Below are 21,439 nucleotides of genomic sequence, written 5' to 3'. Positions count from 1 at the left end.
ATGATAATTGGGAGTTTCAAGATAGAGTTAGCAATGGCGGAGATATGTGTATAGCTGAGGGGGCTGTGCCCCCCCCCCCCCCCCCCCCCCCCCCAGCCCAATACAAATTCCTGAAGGAAATTTTTTCGGGGTCATAATTAGAATAAAGTATTCTCATGAGCACCTCCAAACTGCATACTTTGCTTTTTGCCCCCCCCCCCCTCCGACATCGCAGTCAAGCTCCGCCACTGAGAGTTAGATGATTCATTGGGATCCTTTTCAAGCCTACAGACGCTATATATAGAATCCTCCAATTTTGTTTCATTGGCTGAATCTCTGTATAAGCTTAAACATTTGAGATATTTGGCGTAAAAAAATGTAGTTGTTTAAATAGACTACCCGAGAACATCCATAGGATGAAATTCCTACAACACATTAGCCTTGAAGGTTACGAGAATTCTGTGAAACTTCCCAATAACATTGTAAACTTAAGGGAACTGAGATTTCTTGACTAGTAAGCCATCAAATACTGACGTCACATGGTGCACCCACCAAACAAGTGGGTTAGTTAATGGCTGCATGGATAAGTTGTTAGCTGACTGGAGAGATTCCAGGGTAGTTAGCTAGGCGTACATGCGTGCGTTAAGTGGTGTTTAGTGGCCTACCCCTGTTGTATATATGTTGCATATACAAAAATAGGCTTTCACCATGCTTTATTATATTATAAAGCAACAACCGAATATAGTACACACTCAAAACGATACAAGGTCTAAAAATATTCACTTCCAATAAATAAAAAAAAAATCAAAATTCACATTTTTGAAAGTAGTACAGAAAATTCAAAAAATATTTTTGTCTTTCAAAATAGCCTCGAATGTCAAAACACAAACATTTTTTAAAAAGACCAAACACAATTTTCAACATGAACAGTTGAAACAAAAATCATTTTACAAAAACACTAACTTATTTGGAATTTCAAAAGAAAATAGAAAATACAAACAAAAATTTGAGACCAATTTTTTTTATGAATTTGTGTAGAATTTCTTGGAACATAAGTACAAACAGGAATATTTTTTAAATTCCAAAAAAAATGAACATGAATATTTTTTAAATTCCAAAACAAACAAAATGAACAGGAATATTTTTCATTTCCCGGAACAAACTACGAACATAAGTATTTCTTAAATTCCAAAAACTGAGAAAGCGCGAACATTATTTGAAACTCTCCAAACTTTTATTGATTTTTTGAACAGGTTTGAAAAAAGGAACAATTTTTAATATACAACAAATTTTGAAAATAGGAACTTTTTTGAACCATCGAACTTTTTTCAAATCCGCCAGCCCTTCGGCCGGGCCAACAGGTGCCCAGCAGGAGCGATGTTGTCACCTAGTTGGGCCATGGCCTAAACCTGTTCAAAAAATTGAATGTTTTTGGAATATCATAATAACACATTTAAGTAACTGTTTTAAGTTGATGTCATTTAAAAAATATATCATGTTCAACGGAGGGTGTGCGGGTTGGCAAGAAGGCTCCGTAAGAGAGCATGTTGTTTATCGAGATCCTTGAAATGAACTCAACTTTTTATGGCCTTGTATGGCAATTCCAAGGCACCAAGCCTAGTTGTTTGGGTTTTTTTTTTTACAATTTTTGAATTTCTTGAAGTTTTCTTGGTAAAAAAAATGCAATAAATGGCACGACGTGGCACAACTTGCACATGGTTTTGGAAGTCGTTCTAACCTGGTATGGATGCCTACCATGGGCTTGCCCACCTGATGGTAAAAGTTGGGGTCATTTCAGGAATTTCCACAAGAACACCATGTTCAATGCGGGGTGTTTGGCTAGGCTAGAAGGTTCTGCATGAGAGCATGTTCTATTTCGACATACATGAAATTACCCCATTTTTTCGTGTCCTTGTATGACCAATTCCAGGCACCATGCCAAGTTGTTTTAGTTTTCGACAAATTTGCATTTTTGTGAGTTTTCTCCGTAAAAAAAGTCGATATATGGTTGGACATGTCGCAACTTGCATATGGTGTCAGAAATCATTGAGACCAGACATGGATGCCTACCATGGTATTCCCACCTGTTTGTAAAAGTTAGGGTCATTTTAAGGATGTCCAAAAGTAGACCATGTTTAGTGTAGGGTGTTTGGGTAGGCTAGAAGACTCTGTCTAACAGCACGTTGTTTCTCGACATATTTGAAATGAACCCAATTTTTTCCATGACATTATGACCAATTCAAGGCACCATGTTTAATTTTTTAGGTTTTTGAAAAGTTGCATTTTCTGGAGTTTTTCTGTTGAAAAAAGTCCAATAAAGGGCCGGACTTGCCAGAACGTGCAAACGGTGTCAGAATTTTTTCAATCTGATATGGATACCTATAATGGGCATGCCCATCTGCTTGCAAAAGTTGGACTCATTCATCCATAGTCTAAAAAAACAGTTGAGAGGAGTGTGCTAACTAGGCCAGATGGGTGCATCCGTGAGCATGTAGTTTTTCCTAATTCAATTGTTTCTATGATTTGGATTTTCTGTCATTATCAATCAACATGGAATTTTTCTCATGTCATAACCATTTCTTGAATTTTTGACTAATTTGGAATTTCATATTGTGCACGGGAGACGAGGCAGGCAGGCAGCTGCACGGCGGGAGGTAGAGGAAACCCTAGCTAGAGCTGGTTGCAATGGGTGGCTGACGAGCGATGATCTGTCTTATTTTTAAATTAGTCCAAAGTTTTCTTCAGATGCAACAACTTGGTTGCATTAGCATCAAGACCGTCATTTCCAAATGAGTGGAAGAGACATATCAATAGGGGGGGGGGGGTACTAGTATGCAACCTGCAATAATTGACTTTTCTTTACCGGAAATACTTTTGATCTATCCATCAATCGTTAAGGCAGTAAAAGAAACACTAGATGTAAGAGGTACATCTAGGTTTGTAGACTACCTAGAGACGACAACAAGGATTAGAGATATGAAGGCGTGTCGCCGTCATCCCCTCTCCCCCCGTCATCGGAGGGGGGCAAACATTGTTGTGGTAGATAGTCGAAAAGTCATCGTGCTAAGCCCGCAGAAGACTATCACACCAGAACACTAACCGCCGCCAATGAAGAGAAGTGTAGATCAGAATGATCCAACCTGTAGACAGATGAACATAGAGGAACGAAGACCAGATCCAAGTGGATCCATCGAAGACAAACTTCAACCGAATCCTATGAGATCCCATGGAGACAAAGTTCAACCGAATCCTACGAGATCCCATGGAGACAAACCTCCAAATGCCCTCCGAAGGCAAGAAGGCTATTCGGGGGAGAACCTTATTCCGTTTCAAGAAGCCGCGGCCTCATCTTTTTGAGCAGGACACATACCCTACCAAAACTAAAAAAATTTATCTAGAAACGGAGTCCTCCCACCGGCATGGACCGGGGTTGACTACACCTCCTGACCCTAAAGGCACAGAAGATCGATGGGGCAGGCTGGCGGCTGCACGCGGGAGGCAGAGGAAAAACTTTACGGGAAAAACTTTCGATCTATTCATCAACTATTAAGGTAGTACAAAGAACATCAGAAGTTAAAAATATATTCAAGTTTGTAGACCACCTACCGACTTTTCTTCATAGGAAAAACTTTTAATCTATTCATTAACTATTAAGGTAGTACAAGCCCTTGAGCGAGCCTTAAGCACGCCGCCTTCATCACACCTTCATCACCGTAACGATGCAAACCCTGTTGTAGTAGACAGTCCGAAAGTCGTCGTGCTAAGTTCACAGAGGGCCAACACAGCAGGACATCAACTGCTACCGATGAAGAGAAGTTTTGATACGAATGGTCTAACATTTCGACACATGAAAATAAACGAACAAAGGCCGGATCCAAACGGAGCCACCGAAGACAAACACCGACCGAACCCCGCGAGATCCGTCCGAGACAAACCTCCACATACCGTCCGAAGGTGCTAGAAGCACCACGAGGACAGGGTTAGGCAGGGGAAACCTTATTCCATCTTCAAGAACCAGCCGACTCGTCTTCCTAGACAGGACACAAACTCTACCAAAACTAAAAAAAATAGAAGCGGAGTTCTTCCGCCGGCATGGACAGGGGTTAACCGCGCCTCCTCGCCCTAAAGCTACAAGAGATCGACGATGCCGTCCGGCGGCTGCTCGGCAGGAGGCAGAGGAAACCTTAGCTAGCGCTGGTGGTCTGGGAGCCTGAGGAGCAATGATCCGTCTGAATTTTAAATTATTCCAAAGTTTTCTTCCGATCGATGCAACAGCTTGGTCGCATTGCATCACGTTGTGCCGACTAGCTACTGAGGGTTTTGAAAATCTCACAAATTAAAATATGTGGATTATTAGCTTGTGAGAGATCACAGAGAATATAATGACATGCAGTTAAGTGCCATTTGCATGCAGCAGGTGGCACGATCGGCCCAGCGCTCCAACAAACTTACATAGAATACAAAAGAGTTACGCTGGTGGGATATCATTGGTCCGCTCGATGTCGACGGGAACACTTGCTCCTATAGAATAGAAATGAGTCGGGCGCTTCGTCGACGTTGGGAGCATGCGGCAGGAAAGTGCTGAGCTATCTCATTCTTAATCTCATCCTCCCCCGTTGCCCGCTGATTTTTTGGAACCTACTTAAGATTTAAGAACGCTTCAAAGCACTGCTACTGTACTACTCGTCACTAAAGAGCGAGAGCAAGCAACAGAGTTAGAGAAAGGAAGCCAACATGTGTCGTGGCGCGATCCTTGCCGTGCTCATTCCGACCACACCGGCGGTGGCTTCATGGCGGCTGCCAATGCCGGGCAACGTAGGAAAGCGGATGAGGGTAGAGGAGATGGTGCTCCGCGGCAGCACCAAGCCGGCGCATTACAGGGGCGTGCGGCTCCGGCCTTGGGGAAAGTGGGCCACCGAGATCCGCGACCCCATCAAGGGCGCACGCGTCTGGCTCGGCACTTTCCCCTCCGCCGAAGCCGCCGCGCTGGCCTATGACATCACCGCACGCGGCTTCCGCGGCTCCAGGGCCAAGCTCAACTTCCCTGCCTCGTCCGCTCCCTCAGCCAGGGCAGCACCGGTGGCGGTGGTCGACATCGTCCACAAAGACACCCTGCAACTCGATATCGAGCAGCTCCGCAGCTGCAGCGCCCTCAAGCGGACGAGGGCAGAGGCACTTTTCGACTCCCTCATTATTAGGGAAAACCCTATCAGTAGCGCGGGTATTTTGCCTATCAGTAGCACGGGACATCGTGCTACTGATAAGGCGCTACAGCTAACATGTAGTAATAGCGTCTGTCGTCCCACGCTACAACTATAGATGGATAGTAGTAGCGCGCTTTAATGAAGAGCGCTGCTGATTATATCTGCAGCGCTTTTTACAGGGAAGTGCTACTGGTAAGGCAGCGCTACTGCTAACTTTGTTCCCCTTGCTACTGCTAGTTTTATTAGTTTTTTTTTCTGCATATTTGTTTTGTATTTCAATAGGCTTTATATAATAATCTTTAGCATATCATACACATACAAATATAATCATAGCATATACATACAACTAGTCTCATCAAATCATGTCATCATCATAATCACCATCCAACACAAAGTGGTCTCTCGTCATCATCTCGAAAATAGCGATACAAGTCTCGATGACTTGCAACTACATTGTCATCCATCTAAACAATGATATACGCGAGAAGAGCTATCACTTTGAGTGAGAGCGAAACTATGCAGTACATGAGTTCGTATCCCTCTCTCGCATTAGCGTGAACCTAACCTAACTACTGCCTGTCGCTCGGAAACCGGAAACCGATACACCTGAGCCTGACACTTCGGCCACTCGTCGTATATATACTCCTGGTGTAGCACTTCTTCGCCATCGATGATCTATGCATCTGCATCATCACATGAGTCGATGATATGCAACATATATAGTTGAGCAACAAAAAGAGACAGACTTGACAAAAATAGAAGCAACATATCATAAGCATAAATAACAAAGTTGATCGTACCCAAAATACCATAACTAGAGTGATCGTTGCTAGTCGAGGAGGACGGTTTAATTACATCACAAATAAAGTTTCATCGTGCATAACTCAAAGTTTCGTCATACAGAAAGTATGGACTAAACGGACACATTGTCATATATCGACAATCACTCCACCATGTCGTGCCATCCATCCAAGTCAGGGAGATAGTCCCCGAGCCTAGTGAAAGGCTTCAGGTCGAGACACCGAGAGGCTACCCGTGTTCGGACGTCTTCCCGCGACATTTGTCCATCTTCGTAGAATGTCCCTATTTTTCCGACGACCTCCTTCATGATGATTTGGGCAAGTTCGCGCTGGATGTGATAGAACTCAGCTCGAAGTCGATGATCCTCGATATCTCCTACATTCTTTGCCCATTGCAGAATATGGGCATCGCCGGATGTAGGTGACATGCGAAGGTTCTGGTGACCCCGTCTGTACTCCAGCGTGTGGTGTAGGACAAAGAATCCATCATTAAGATAATCATTCGGTTGCTGGATGCAGCAGAAGTCGGTCTTATGGCTGAAGGCGGGCCTGCCGCCCCTTCTCTTCTTGTCCTTGACCTCTCCACCCCGTGCGTCGTAGTAAAACATAGCACTGTCGACAACATCCTTGATGTGGGTGTAATCCTTTTTATTAATGTTCTTCGACGAGTCCAAGTAAAGAGCGTGGGAGTATCGGGGGTAGAGGATGATGAGGACGGCGCGCCCGCTGCTGCGCAAAATAAGTACACCTCAAATTAATTAGCCTCCACTGTGCAAATGAATGATTGAAATCGAAGGAAGGATATCCGCGCGGATGACTTACAGGGGATGATAAGGCACGAGAATCGCCTCCTTGTCCTTATTGGCGAGCATGAAATTGACGATGTATTCTCTGGCGTATTCATGGTGCTTTGCGCTAACTCCCAAGAAGCCCTCATGCATGAAGTACGTGTCAGCGACACAGATATGAGGTATCTACTCAACCCCGATGATGTAGTTCATGTGCAAGGCATAAAGGCGGACAAATGTAAAATCCAGCTTCTTCACGTGAAACATGTCGAATATGTAATCGAATCGAAGAAAGAACTTCTCTGCGGGGAATGTGTCGACGTATGATAATTGCCGTGGAACGTTAACCACGTAGAGTGGGTATCCTGGATCTTTCGAGGCGATGCGGCCTTTCTCTTTCCGCAACACATCGTCATGAAGTCTCCTTAGATCGCCGAATTTAGCCCCAAGCACTGCTGCAGGTAGGATTGATTGACCGGGGATAGGCCATTTATCCGCACCAGGGATATCTATACGGTCTTGAACCCGAGGCTGCTGAGGCGGCTGGATCATCGAATCAGCTTTTTTGCCTTTCCTCAATCTCTTCCTAGACTTCTTTACTACCGGAAGGTCGTCCATAATACGTCCAGCCTCCGGAGACGGCAATTCAGGCACCGACTCATGACGCTCAAACCCTAAGTAGGCGCCAATATAGACATACTGTTGAGTTCCATCGTCATCCTCATCCTCATCTATGGCGACGTCACCAGCGATTAATGGAGCCTTTTCCTCATCCTTCCTCTCTCACCCAGCACGACAGCCGATGCTAATTGGGTAGGTGAGGTGTTGATGTTCATACCTAACTGCGTGCTCGCGGGTGTGCTCCCGGCCGCCTCCAAACGAAACATACTCTTTGGCCACAACAGGACCCACCCATTGCAACAATCACCAAGTTGCCGCGGGGTCTCGTCGTCATCCCCCACTTGTACCAGAGGAGGCAAATTCTCGTGGCCCGGTTTGACACTGACCACGGAAACCTTGAAGACGTTCGGGGGGATCGGCCGGCTGTGGAACAATGGTTCCTTCGGCTTCAATAACGTCGCCTTCCCCACGTCCACCTTCTGGTTGCCGATGGTGTACAATATGGTGCACGGGGTTTCGTCAGCCTACCAAGAAAAGTCTGCGACGTGAGACATCCGAAAGGCAATGAAAACGGGAGATTATACATTTATTGAAGGGGCCCGGTGTGATAGGTACCGTGAGGGCGTCGAGCTCAAGCAAAGACGAAGCACCGCCGAGCACGTCCGATGCCGGAGCAGGTGTGGGAGCCAGTGCGGGAGCAGGTGCAGCTGCAGGTGCTGGTGCAACGCTAGTCGAGCTGCTCCCCAAGAAGTCAGCAAGGGGAAAGTCCGCTGCATTTTTTTCTGGATTTTGCCTGGTCCAATTGTAAACGGACGGAACCAAGAAAGTAGACATATCTACAACCACATGTTTTGCGGCAGTTACCGCTGTTGCGACTGTCTGAGTTGATTTCTTCGCAACCGCAATCTCAACCTTCTTGTCGATGTTTTCTTCAGTTAACCTCTGTCTTTCCTTTCTCTCCACCGTGGTCTCACGGTAGTACTTCTTCCACGTGGCGCCGTCTCTGACACCGTGCATGCGTCCGTCACTGATGTCAAAAAGAGCTTCGGCTGATACCACGATGCCGGTTGCCCATATATTGTCCCACGTGGCGGTTAGTGCGTATAAGGTCAACGACCCAACTCAGATCAAATACCGAGATCTCGTTAAGCGTGTTATTATGAAGTAACCACGGACGCCGACCAAGGCCAGGCCCACCTCTCATCTAGGTGGTCTCAACCTGCCCTATCGCTCCGCCACAAAGATCCACCCGGAGGGCCGTCGGGAAAGTATGTCCTTTCAGCCCCCAATCTGTGAATCAACCGCGGGTACTCAACGAGCCGACCCGACTTTAGTCACCACATGTATCATGTATATGTATGTAAGTATATACCCGCGATCACCTCCAAGTGATCACGGCCCGTTAGTATAGCATGACAGACGAAGAAGAATGTAGGGCCACTGATGGAATACTAGCATCATATACTAAGCATTAGGATAGCAGGTAAAGGTATCAACAAGTATAGCAACAAAGACAGGCTATGCAGCAGAATAGGATTAACCGAAAGCAGTAACATGCTACACTACTCTAATGCAAGCAGTAGAGAGAAGGAATAGGCGATATCTGGTGATCACAGGGGGGGGGCTTGCCTGGTTGCTCTAGCAAGGAGGGGTCGACAACAACGAACTTGATCGGGGCACCAACAGTGGCATCAGTTTCGTAGTCTACCGGAGAGAAGAGGGGGGAGAAACAATGAATACATTGCAAACAGATGCATGACGATGCATGACAAAGCAAACTGCGGTGCTAGGTGTGCCCTAACACGGTAGGAGGTGATACCGGCGAAGGAGGAAACATCCGGGAAAGTATCCCCGGTGTTTCGCGTTTTCGGACAGACGAACCGGAGGGGGAAGGTTGCAGGTTTGCTATGCTAGGGACGCGTGGCGGACGAACGGGCTACATATCCGGATTTGTCTCGTCGTTGTGAGTAACTTTCATGTACAAAGTATTTTCTTCCGAGTTACATTTTATTTTATATTAATTTATAAAGATTTAATCATTTTTTGGGGATTAACAGAATTAATTTAAATCAAAATGTGTATACTTCATCAGCATGACGTTATCGGTCAACCCTGACTGTTGACTCGGTCAACTAATGTGTGGGGGCCATTTGTCATTGTCACAGCTTAACAAAACATGGTTAATTAGTTTAATTGAGTGATTAGGTTAATTAAATAGACTTAATTAGTTAGTTAATTAACTATTTTCTTTTTTTGTTTATTTTTGTGTGGCCAGGGCGCTGGGCCCTAGCAGTCAGTGGCCCAGAGGCCAAAGCGGGCGTCGGTTATAGGGCGTGGGCACGGGCGAGGCCGCAGCCCGCCCGGCAGTGAGGGGAGGCGAAGCCGGAGCGGTGCCGAGCGGCGCGGCCGACGGAGGCGCACATCGAGCGAGGCGATGGCGGGCAGGGGGCCTCAGCGGTCGGAGCGTGCGAGTGACGGCCAGAGCGGGGAGGCTGCGGGGCGCAGGCGGAGAGGCAAGCAGCGACAGGATGGCGCGGGCGCACGATCTCGCTGCAGGGGGACGCGATGCGAGGAGCAGGGGCGGCCAGTGTGGGGGCGCGCGCGGACGGCGGCAAGCGGTAATGGCAGAGGGAGGCGGGCGAGCGGTGGAGGGCACCGGCAGGGGGCTGCACGGGAAGTGCGACCGGGAGCAAAGCAGTAGCAGGGGGACGGCCACGGCGCGGGAGCAAGGCGGCAACAGGGCGGGACAGAGTGGAGGCTAGAGGCGACAGGGGGGTGCGGGCGAGTCGGGACGAGGCTAGGGGCACGTGCGCGCGCCAAAGGGCGCTGCAGGGAGGCTCGTCGGGCGCAGCGGCTACAGTGAGCACGCGGGCAAGCGCGGCTAGCGGATGATGACCCACAAGTATAGGGAATCTATCGTAGTCCTTTCGATAAGTAAGAGTGTCGAACCCAACGAGGAGCAGAAGGAAATGATAAGCGGTTTTCAGCAAGGTATTCTCTGCAAGTACTGAAATAAGTGGTAACAAATAGTTTTGTGATAAGATAAATTGTAACGAGCAAGGTGGCCCAATCCTTTTTGTAGCAAAGGACAAGCCTGGACAAACTCTTATGATAGGAAAAGCGCTCCCGAGGACACATGGGAATATCGTCAAGCTAGTTTTCATCACGCTCATATGATTCGCTTTCGGTTCTTTGATAATTTGATATGTGGGTGGACTGGTGCTTGGGTGCTGTTCTTACTTGAACAAGCATCCCACTTATGATTAACCTCTATTGCAAGCATCCGCAACTACAACAAAAGTATTAAGGTAAACCTAACCATAGCATGAAACATATGGATCCAAATCAGCCCCTTACGAAGCAACGCATAAACTAGGGTTCAAGCTTCTGTCACTCTAGCAACCCATCATCTACTTATTACTTCCCAATGCCTTCCTCTAGGCTCAAATAATGGTGAAGTGTTATGTAGTCGACGTTCACATAACACCACTAGAGGTTAGACAACATACATCTCATCAAAATATCGAACGAATACCAAATTCACATGACTACTAATAGCAAGACTTCTCCCTTGTCCTCAGGAACAAACGTAACTACTCACAAAGCATATTCATGTTCATAATCAGAGGGGTAATAATATGCATAAAGGATCTGAACATATGATCTTCCACTAAGTAAACCAACTAGCATCAACTACAAGGAGTAATCAACACTACTAGCAACCTACTAGCACCAATCCCGGACTTAGAGACAAGAATTGGATACAAGAGATGAACTAGGGTTTGGAGATGAGATGGTGCTGGTGAAGATGTTGATGGAGATTGCCCTCTCCCGATGAGAGGAGCATTGGTGATGATGATGACGATGATTTCCCCCTCCTGGAGGGAAGTGTCCCCGGCAGAACAGCTCCACCGGAGCCCTAGATTGGTTCCGCCTCGTGGCGGCGGAGTCTCGTCCCGAAAGGTTGCTTATGATTTTTTTCTCATCGAAAGACTTCATATAGGAGAAGATGGGCGTCGGAGAGCCACCAGGGGGCCCACGAGGTAGGGGGGCGCGCCCAGGGGGGAGGGGCGTGCCCCCACCCTCGTGAGCAGGGTGTGGGCCCCCTGGCCTTCATCTTTGGCGACGATTTTTCTTTATTTATTTTAAGATATTCTGTGGAGTTTCAGGACTTTTGGAGTTGCGCAGAATAGGTCTCCAATATTTGCTCCTTTTCCAGCCAGAATTCCAGCTGCCGGCATTCCCCCTCTTCATGGTAAACCTTGTAAAATAAGAGAGAATAGCCATAAGTATTGTGACATAACGTGAAATAACAGCCCATAATGCAATAAATATTGACATAAAAGCATGATGCAAAATGGACGTATCAACTCCCCCAAGCTTAGACCTCGCTTGTCCTCAAGCGAAAAGCCGATAACAATAAATATGTCCTCATGTTTAGAGGTAGAGGTGTCGATAAAAATAAAATATGGACATGAAGGCATCATGACTATTCTCATAACAGCAACATATATAGATTTTTCATATGATTACTTATGTTCAAGTGATGATCTTTTCACAAAGCCAAAGCATGAATCAGAAACCTTATTGAGCATCAACAAATTATAACATCAGTCATTGAAACAATTGCAATTTATCATAACATCGGAAAGAGTCTATGTCAGAGCTTAAAAGCAAGTCCACATACTCAACTATCACTTAGTCCTTCATAATTGCTAGCACTCACGCAATACTTGTGGTTACGGAGTTTTAATCAGACACAGAGAAAGATAGGGGCTTATAGTTTTGCCCCACAACCTTTTACCTCAAGGGTAATGTCAACAATAATAATTCATGCCCCCTGCATCCAATTAGATATATATATCATGTTCGTTCCAACATGCTGAGCTTGCCAAAGGATAAAATAAAAAGGGAAAGGTGAAGATCACCGTGACTCTTGCATAAGGTAGAGGATAATAATAAAAGATAGGCCCTTCGCAGAGGGAAGCAGAGGTTGCCATGCGCTTTTCTGGTTGGATGCACAAAATCTTAATGCAAAAGAACGTCACTTTATATTGCCCCTTGTATGTGAACCTTTATTATGCAGTCCGTAGCTTTTATTGCGTCCACAACAAGTTCGTACAAAGCTTATTTCTCTGCACTAATAAGTCATGCATATTTAGAGAGCAATTTTTATTGCTTGCACCGATGACAACTTACTTGAAGGATCTTACTCAATCCATAGGTAGATATGGTGGACTCTCATGGCAAAACTGGTTTAAGGGTATTTGGAAGCACAAGTAGTATTTCTACTTAGTGCTGAGAATTTGGCTAGCATGAGGGGGAAAGGCAAGCTCAACATGGTAGAGGATCCATGACAACATACTTTATCTCAGATATAAGAAAACATAACTCATTATGTTGTCTTCCTTGTCCAACATCAACTCTTTAGAATGTCATATTTTAATGAGTGCTCCCAATCATAAAAGATGTCAATGATAATATATCTATATGTGAAACCCCTCTTCCCTTATTACTTCCTATTAATTGCAACGATGACCAAAGCTATATTTGCCAACTCCCAACAACTTTTAATCATCATACTCTTTCTATGTGGAGTCATTACTTTCACTAAGATCAATACGAATTCTCTGTTTCTTTTTATTCCTTTTCTTTTATTCACCCAAGACCATGGCGAAATACACAAGCCCTTGACTCAACACTAATCTTTATTATATATAGCTCACGGACTTGATTGCATAAAGGGATCGTAAAGCAAACTTCAAAACTAGATTATGCCATGACTTTATTCTACTAAATCAAGATACTACTAATAGGATCGAACTAAGAAAAAGGGTAAAGATAGGAGTTGGCAGTTGCCAAGGGGAGTGCCCATACCCATGTGATTATGTCTCCTTCTTTGTTGTTGGCGGTGGAGGTGTTGTTGATGACGCAAGCTTGTCATCCCCTTTCATGGCATAGGCTCACCCTCATAGAAGGATGATCGAGTCTCCGGAATTCTCAAATCTGCAACGGAAACAGCGCGAAACGAAAACAGGGGATATTTGCGTGATACGGGGGTCAAAACCTTCGGGACAATATATAATGAATTTTTACCGACCAAAATACGTATTGTGCAGGAAAATGGAGTCCGGAGGGCACGCGAGGTGCTCACGAGGTAGGGGGCGCGCCCTCCACCCTCGTGGAGGGCTCGTGTCCTCCCTGGACTGCTACCTATTTTTCCATTTTTCTAAATATTCCAAAACGGAGAAATATTGCCTTAAAAATTGTTTTGGAGTCGGTTTACTTACCATACCACATACCTATTCCATTTCGGAGTCTGGAACATTCTGAAAAGTGTCCCTTATGTATTCCTCCGGGGTTACGGTTTCAATAACATTGGTTTCAACATTTATAGGATTACCTGAGATATAGTGCTTGATTCTTTGACCGTTTACCACCTTCGGATTTGTGCCTTCGAAATTGTTGATTTTTATGGTACCGGAACGATAGACCTCCTCGATAACGTAGGGACCTTCCCATTTAGAGATAAGTTTTCCTGCAAAAAATCTTAAACGAGAGTTGTATAGCAATACATAATCGCCTACATTAAACTCACGCTTTTGTATCCTTTTGTCATGCCATCTTTTAACTTTTTCTTTAAACAACTTGGCATTTTCATAGGCTTGGGTTCTCCATTCATCAAGTGAGCTAATATCAAATAACCTCTTCTCACCGGCAAGTTTGAAATCATAGTTAAGCTCTTTAATAGCCCAATTTTTTTTTCCTTCAAGAAATTGTTTTCTTCTTCAACTAAATTTAACCTCTCGACAATAGGGTCGGTTGGAATTTCCGGTTCACATACCTCCTAGACAAATAAAATCTATGTCATGTTGGTCGGAATAATTTTCATAAACAATAAATGAACCAATAGTTATAAAGATAATATATACCACATCCGAATCATAGACAGGACGAGGGCCGACGGGGGCGGATACCAAAACCATCGCACTATATAAGATGCAATAATAAAAGTAAGAAAATAATACAAGTATCTATCTAAACATACAAGTAAGAATATTTTTCCTTTCAAAAAGAAGATAAGAACAAGAGGCTCACTGTCGGTGTCAAAACCGGCGGATCTCGGGTAGGGGGTCCCAAACTGTGCGTCTAGGCCGGATGGTAACAGGAGACAAGGGACACGATGTTTTTACCCAGGTTCGGGCCCTCTCGATGGAGGTAAAACCCTACTCCTGCTTGATTAATATTGATGATATGGGTAGTACAAGAGTAGATCTACCACGAGATCGAGGAGGCTAAACCCTAGAAGCTAGCCTACGGTATGATTGTTGTATGATGGAGTTGTCCTACGGACTAGAACCCTCCGGTTTATATAGACACCGGATAGGGTTAGGGTTACACAGAGTCGGTTACAATGGTAGGAGATCTTGAATATCCGCATCGTCAAGCTTGCCTTCCACGCCAAGGAAAGTCCCATCCGGACACGGGACGAAGTCTTCAATCTTGTATCTTCATAGTCCTGGAGTCCGGCTGAAGGTATAGTCCGGCTACCCGGACACCCCCTAATCCAGGACTCCCTCAGTAGCCCCCGAACCAGGCTTCAATGACGACGAGTCCGGTGCGCAGATTGTCTTCGGCATTGCAAGGCGGGTTCTTCTCCAAATCCTGTGCACCTATTGAATAATGTCCTTTTTTCCTCTCCTGTAATGTGGCGCCCCTTGGCTTCTACGCCCAATAATGACTGTCTTCCACGTGTCAAACGAATGCAAAAAGTCGGGGTGTTTTTACATTCACACCCCTAGCCGCATAAACGAGCCACCTATTTAATGGGATGGGGATTCAGATCGAAACCACGCCTTCTCCTCTCCGCGAGTAATCATCAGAGCGCCTCCAGCCAAGGTCCATGGCCAGCCATCGCAGCCCCTCCTCTCGCCCTTCCAGTCCTAAACCTGGAGACTGGGAGAAGTGTTCCAACCCGCACAGCGAGTTAGTGTCACTCCAGGCCAAGGGATTTCTTCCTCAGGCCTATACGGTCCCGGTCCGAGCCGGACTCGCCACCTACAATGGTGGAGAGCAAGCGGAGAGCACCCCGACTTCCTCCAAAGGAGAGCGGGTGTGCCCCGTCCCTTATCTAATAACGGGACTTGGATTTCCAATTCATCCATTTCTCCGTGGGCTTCTAGAGTTCTACGGCCTCCAGCTGCACAATCTCACGCCCGCCTCTATATTACATATCGCGGGCTTCGTTGCCCTTTGCAAGCTATTCTTGGGTGTGGAGGCTCATTTCGCGTTGTGGAAGAGGATATTCTGCTTGGTGCCCCGTTCTCAAGAGGGGTCCATATATCAAGTGGGCGGAGCCGAGGTATGGCGCATCGCCGGGACCGGATATCTATCCGGAACCCCAAAGAAGGCGTCCGAGGACTGGCCTTCGGAATGGTTTTATATAGATGATGTCCCGCTACCGGATCCTATCCGGGTCGATCTCCCTGAATTCAACAGTGCTCCCTTGAAGAAATGCTTAAGCTGGCGTCCACGGAGCTCTCAGAGAGAAAGTGACAGGGACGTCCTTTATCTGATGGGCCGGATAAGATTATTAGCTCATTCCGGACTAACCATGATTGGAGTCATAGCCGAATGCATCATGCGGGAGGTGCAGCCGCTTCAGTATAGAGGCCACCCCATGTGGGATTTCAATGGAGAGGATGACGCCACCCGTTACGGTCGCAAGGGCCCAGCTTCAGTGGCTGCTCTAGTAAAGATCTTGTCCTCTTTATATAAGGGAGAAGAGGAGGAATTCCTCCGCGTCAACCCGTAGGGCGGGTTCACCATGTACAACCCTCCAAGTTGGGTAAGTGGACAATTTTGCTCGCCCGTCTGTTTTATACTCCCATTGTTAAATATATAGTCTGACGACTTCGACGCAGGAACTGCGCCAGGAAATAAAGGATATAAACAGCCGTCCTCCACAGCCCGAGGATCCAGAACGATCCCTCGATCCGGACTCCGAAGAGGATCCGGACATATCGGTGGAGTTGATTGACGGGGTGTTTCATCAGCTAAGCAAGGACAATACCTTGGTAGCCATTACAGCCGATTACCCAGGGTTAATCCCGGCCTCCCAGGTGATTGAGACCAAAATCCCAATACCTTGAAAAGGGATCCATCCTCACGTGTTGTCAGTATCCTGACGACCGTGTTCTGCAAGGGAGGTTTCCAAGGCGGGAGGCCGCGCCTGCGGCGACTAGCCAACGAGGGGCCACAGGGACCCGTGGGTTGAAAAGAAACGTAGTCCGGACTGAGGCACCGGCGCAAAGGTATTAAGCGCCTTCCTATTCCGAGGTGTTGTTCATGTAAGGCGTGTTAACGCTCCTGTTCTTGTGCATGACAAAGAGACCTCGCCGGACTATATCCGAAGAGGTTGCCAATCGTGCGTCCACCAGCCAGGCTCCACCGCCTGGTCCGGAGGCAGAGGCAAGCACGAGGCACACGACGGATGCTCCTCCAACAGAGGATGCGGACAGGCTGCCCACCACCCAGTCCGAGGTGGAGAGCGCCATGAATCACCGGCGCCGCCGCACAGTTCTCCGTGATGCTTGTTTCTCCCAAGAGGCGTTAGATGCCTTTAATTCGGGAGATGCATATCTTCGTGCCGCTCAAAATGGTCTAGCCAGAGCCACGGAGCAATATGTGACAGACATACGGGTAAGGATTTTAACGGTTATATATGTCAATAGCCCCCGAGACTTGAAACAGTTAGAATAACTGATTTAAGGATCATGTGTTATGCAGGTTCTTACAGAAAAGAATACCCTATTGTCCCAGGAACTGGAAGAGTGCAAAGCCAAACTTGAGGCCATACTAGCCGCGACAGGGGAGCCCAAGAAGACCCCCTCTGGTAATACATGCTTAAAAAAGATAAGTATTATGCGGTGTACATGCAAATCTGACAAATAAAATTGCAGATGGCGCCGAATTAGATCCGGAGAAGCAACAACTCCTACGCCAGTTAGAAGCTGGCGAGAGCGTGCTTACAAAAGTGAGGCGGGAGAAGAATGATCTTCAGGATGCCAACACAAAGCTGGACTTCGAACTAAAAGATGTTCGTGCCCAGCTGTCGGACTCCACGAAGGAGAATCAACGGCTGCGACGCGGCATATTTAGTAAGTGCTTTAAACGAACTCTTGAAAAAGGAGTTCGGCGAGGGAGCCGGCTAACAGAGTTATGTCTGTAGGTGTGCTAACAGGTCGTCCTACAGAGGAGATGCCCGGTTCTACGGGTGACCTTCTTCCCGAGCTTTTGCAACTGCACGAGCGAGTTCGGCAGGCGATGCGAGGCATTGTCCAAGCCTTATGGCCCTCCCGTTCCATGCCCGAGGGTCTTGGAGAGCTTGCAGAGAAGCTAAAGGGAGCTCGGCGGCGCTTCCGGTTGTGGAAGATATCAGCCTGCCGTCAAGGTGCTAGGGAGGCCTGTGCCATGGTGAAGACGCGGTAGACGAAGTCTGACCCAAACCACATGGCCGAGGTCGGACCTGTGGGCCCCGATGGGAAGGAGATCCCTGTAAGCTTAGTGTACGGCCAAGTAGAATTGGCCGCGAAGTATTCCCAGCAGGACTGTAAATTAGACAGCCTGTTAGATGGTATTGAAGAGGAATACAATCAATCATAGTGACTGTGTAATTTCAATTAACATGTGTAATGCCTTCTAGCCGGATTGTAGATCGTTTGTCGTTGCCGACCTTTTCGCTTCAACCTCGGCACCTGACGGTCCGGAGTGTGTCCGAATACTGTAGCGGTTATATAAGAACCGGGGTATGCATGGAGACCAGGCGTAGGGGTCATTAGTGCTTTATCAGACAAGTGCCCAACTAGTTATGTTATATTACATGGTTAGTAAGAAACATCTTCCAGAGAGAATAGTTCCGTTAGGGGTTCCTTTCGCTGGGAGGCATGCCCTAAAGTGCATGTCCGGACTGCATGAAAAAACGCAGAAAAAGGCATCTGGGGGCGCATAAGATAAGTAAAAAGATAATCTTTAATTCACCGACCGAATATTTCCTTAAGAACGCTAGCTTTCGGCTTCACCCAGTCTGAGGTACACATCTGGCTGACCCGGCAGTAACAATCGCAGAGGTGCTCCATTTACCGCCTAGCCGAACAATCGGGAACGTAGGGGTAAGCACAGGAGCCAGACAACCCAGCTTGGCCAAAACTTAAGTCATATCGATGCATATAATGGTGAAAAAAGGTACATGCGGAAGTTTGACACATGTGTTGGGCGTGAAGCCCGTATAAATAAGCTTCTGTTAAGGAAGCCCCCAGGTTTAATGAGCGCGTGTAGCGCATCACTTGATGAGCCTTTAAGGGCTATAAAAGAAAAGAGGGGAAGGAGAGAAATATAAGACAGAAAAAAAGAAAATAAAAGATGGACAGAGGAGGGAGACGAACACAGAGTCCGGCGTTAGGCGTAGAATCTTCAGAGACGGGCTGCGTTCCATGGGTTCGGCTCGAGTCGGTTATCCGAGGCATCTCGTAGGCGGTACGCTCCACCAGTAAGGACTTGGTCAATTATGAAGGGACCTTCCCATTTGGGCTTGAGCTTGTCCTTTTTCTTGTCCGGCAGGCGTAGAACTAATTCACCAACGTTGTAATTTTTCGCCCGCACTTCTCTGCTTTGATATCTTCTAGCCTGCTATTGATAGAAGGCGGAACGAGCTTTTGCCACGTCGCGCTCCTCCTCCAAGGCGTCCAGACTGTCCTGCCGATTGAGCTCGGCTTCTCTTTCTTCGTACATGCGCACTCGAGGTGAGTCATGAATTATGTCGCAGGGCAGAACTGCTTCTGCGCCGTACACCATAAAGAATGGTGTGTATCCGGTGGTGCGATTCGGGGTGGTCCGTAGCCCCCAGAGTATGGAGTCGAGCTCCTCTACCCAGTGCGTGTTAGATTCCTTGAGGGACCGCACTAGTCTGGGTTTAATGCCGCTCATGATAAGACCATTTGCACGTTCGACCTGGCCATTAGTTTGTGGGTGATAGAAGGAAGCATAGTCGAGCTTGATGCCCATGTTTTTGCACCAGAGTTTTACCTCGTCGGCGGTGAAGTTTGTACCGTTATCGGTTATGATGCTGTGGGGGACGCCATAACGGTGTACAACCCCGGATATGAAGTCTATCACAGGTCCGGATTCGGCCGTTTTAACAGGCTTGGCTTCTATCCATTTGGTGAACTTATCCACCATGACCAGTAAGTATTTTTTCTTCTGGGTCCCACCTTTAAGGGGTCCAACCATGTCAAGCCCCCAGACCGCAAAAGGCCAGGTGATGGGGATAGTTTGGAGTGCGGTGGGTGGCATATGGCTTTGGTTGGCAAAAAGTTGGCAACCAACGCATCGTTGGACTAGGTCCTGAGCGTCTGCCCGGGCCGTCGGCCAATAAAAGCCTGTACGGAAAGCCTTGCTAACAAGGGACCGTGCAGCGGCGTGGTGACCACCAAGTCCGGCATGAATTTCAGCCAACAGGTTCCGCCCTTCCTCTTCGAAGATGCACCTTTGAAGGACTCCGGTAGTGCTTTTCTTATAAAGCTCTCCCTCATGGACTTTATAGGCTTTAGATCGCCGCACTATGCAGCGTGCCTCATTTTGGTCCTCAGGGAGTTCCTGCCTAGTAAGGTAGGCTAGGAACGGTTCTGTCCACGGGGCGATGACCGCCATTATTACGTGGGCTGAAGGTGTAATTTCGGTGGCAGAGCCTCCAATTATGTCAGATTGTTCGGCGTCCAGTGGTGTGGTTGGGTCTGGGCTGTTATCTGCGGGTTCTCCCTCCCATGATACGGATGGCTTGAACAGTCTTTCTAAAAAGATGTTGGGGGGGACTGCATCACGCTTTGCTCCGTTGCGTGCCAGGACATCCGCTGCCTGATTGTTTTCTCGGGCTATATGGTGAAACTCCAGCCCTTCGAACCGAGCTGACATTTTTAGGACGGCGTTGCGGTAAGCTGCCATTTTTGGATCCTTGGCATCGAAGTCTCCATTTATTTGGGATATCGCGAGGTTCGAATCCCCGCGTACCTCTAGGCGTTGGATGCCCATGGATACTGCCATCCGGAGACCATGTAGGAGGGCCTCATATTTGGCTGCATTGTTGGAGTCCGTGTACATGATCTGGAGCACATATTGGACTGTGTCTCCTGTGGGGAACTTCCGGACGACGCCAGCCCCTAGTCCGGACAACATTTTGGAGCCGTCGAAATGCATAATCCAGTTTGAATATGTGCCGTACTCTTTAGGGAGCTCGGCCTCCGTCCATTCTGCGACGAAGTCGGCCAAAACTTGCGATTTGATAGCTCGCCGTGGCTTATAGGTCATATTGAATGGGAGGAGCCCAATGGCCCATTTTGTGATCCGGCCCGTTGCGTCGCGGTTGTTGATAATATCGTTTAGTGGTACCTCCGATGCTACTGTTATCGAACACTCTTGAAAGTAGTGTCGTAGCTTCCGGGATGCCATGAATACCGCGTATGCAATCTTTTGATAATGCGGGTACCATGATTTGCATGGGTTAAGGACAGTGGACACGTAATAAGCTGGCCTTTGAAGGGGAAATTTGTGTTCGTCCGTTTCCCGCTCGACGATGAGCACTGCGCTGACAACTTGATGGGTTGCTGTAATGTACAATCGCATTGGTTCGCCGGTGTTTGGCGTGGCCAGGACTGGGTTTTTGCCAATATGGCTTTTATTTCATCGAGTCTGGCCGTGGCGGCATCCGTCCACTCGAAGTGTTCGGTGCGCCGAAGGAGGCGATAGAGGGGCAGTGCCTTTTCTCCCAAACGGGAGATGAAGCGGCTTAGAGCCGCCACGCATCCGGTTAATTTTTTATTTGTTTGAGGTCCTTTGGGATATCCAATTGTGACAAAGCTCGGATCTTGGTTGGATTTGCTTCAATTCCTCTACCGGATACGATGAAGCCCAAGAGCTTTCCGGATGGGACGCTGAAAACGCATTTTTCCGGGTTGAGCTTGATGTCATATTTTCGGAGGTTATCGAATGTAAG

This window comes from Triticum urartu, chromosome 4, assembly GCF_003073215.2.
Source record: "Triticum urartu cultivar G1812 chromosome 4, Tu2.1, whole genome shotgun sequence".
Taxonomy (NCBI): Eukaryota; Viridiplantae; Streptophyta; class Magnoliopsida; order Poales; family Poaceae; genus Triticum; species Triticum urartu.
Note: the sequence above shows the minus strand (reverse complement) of the source record.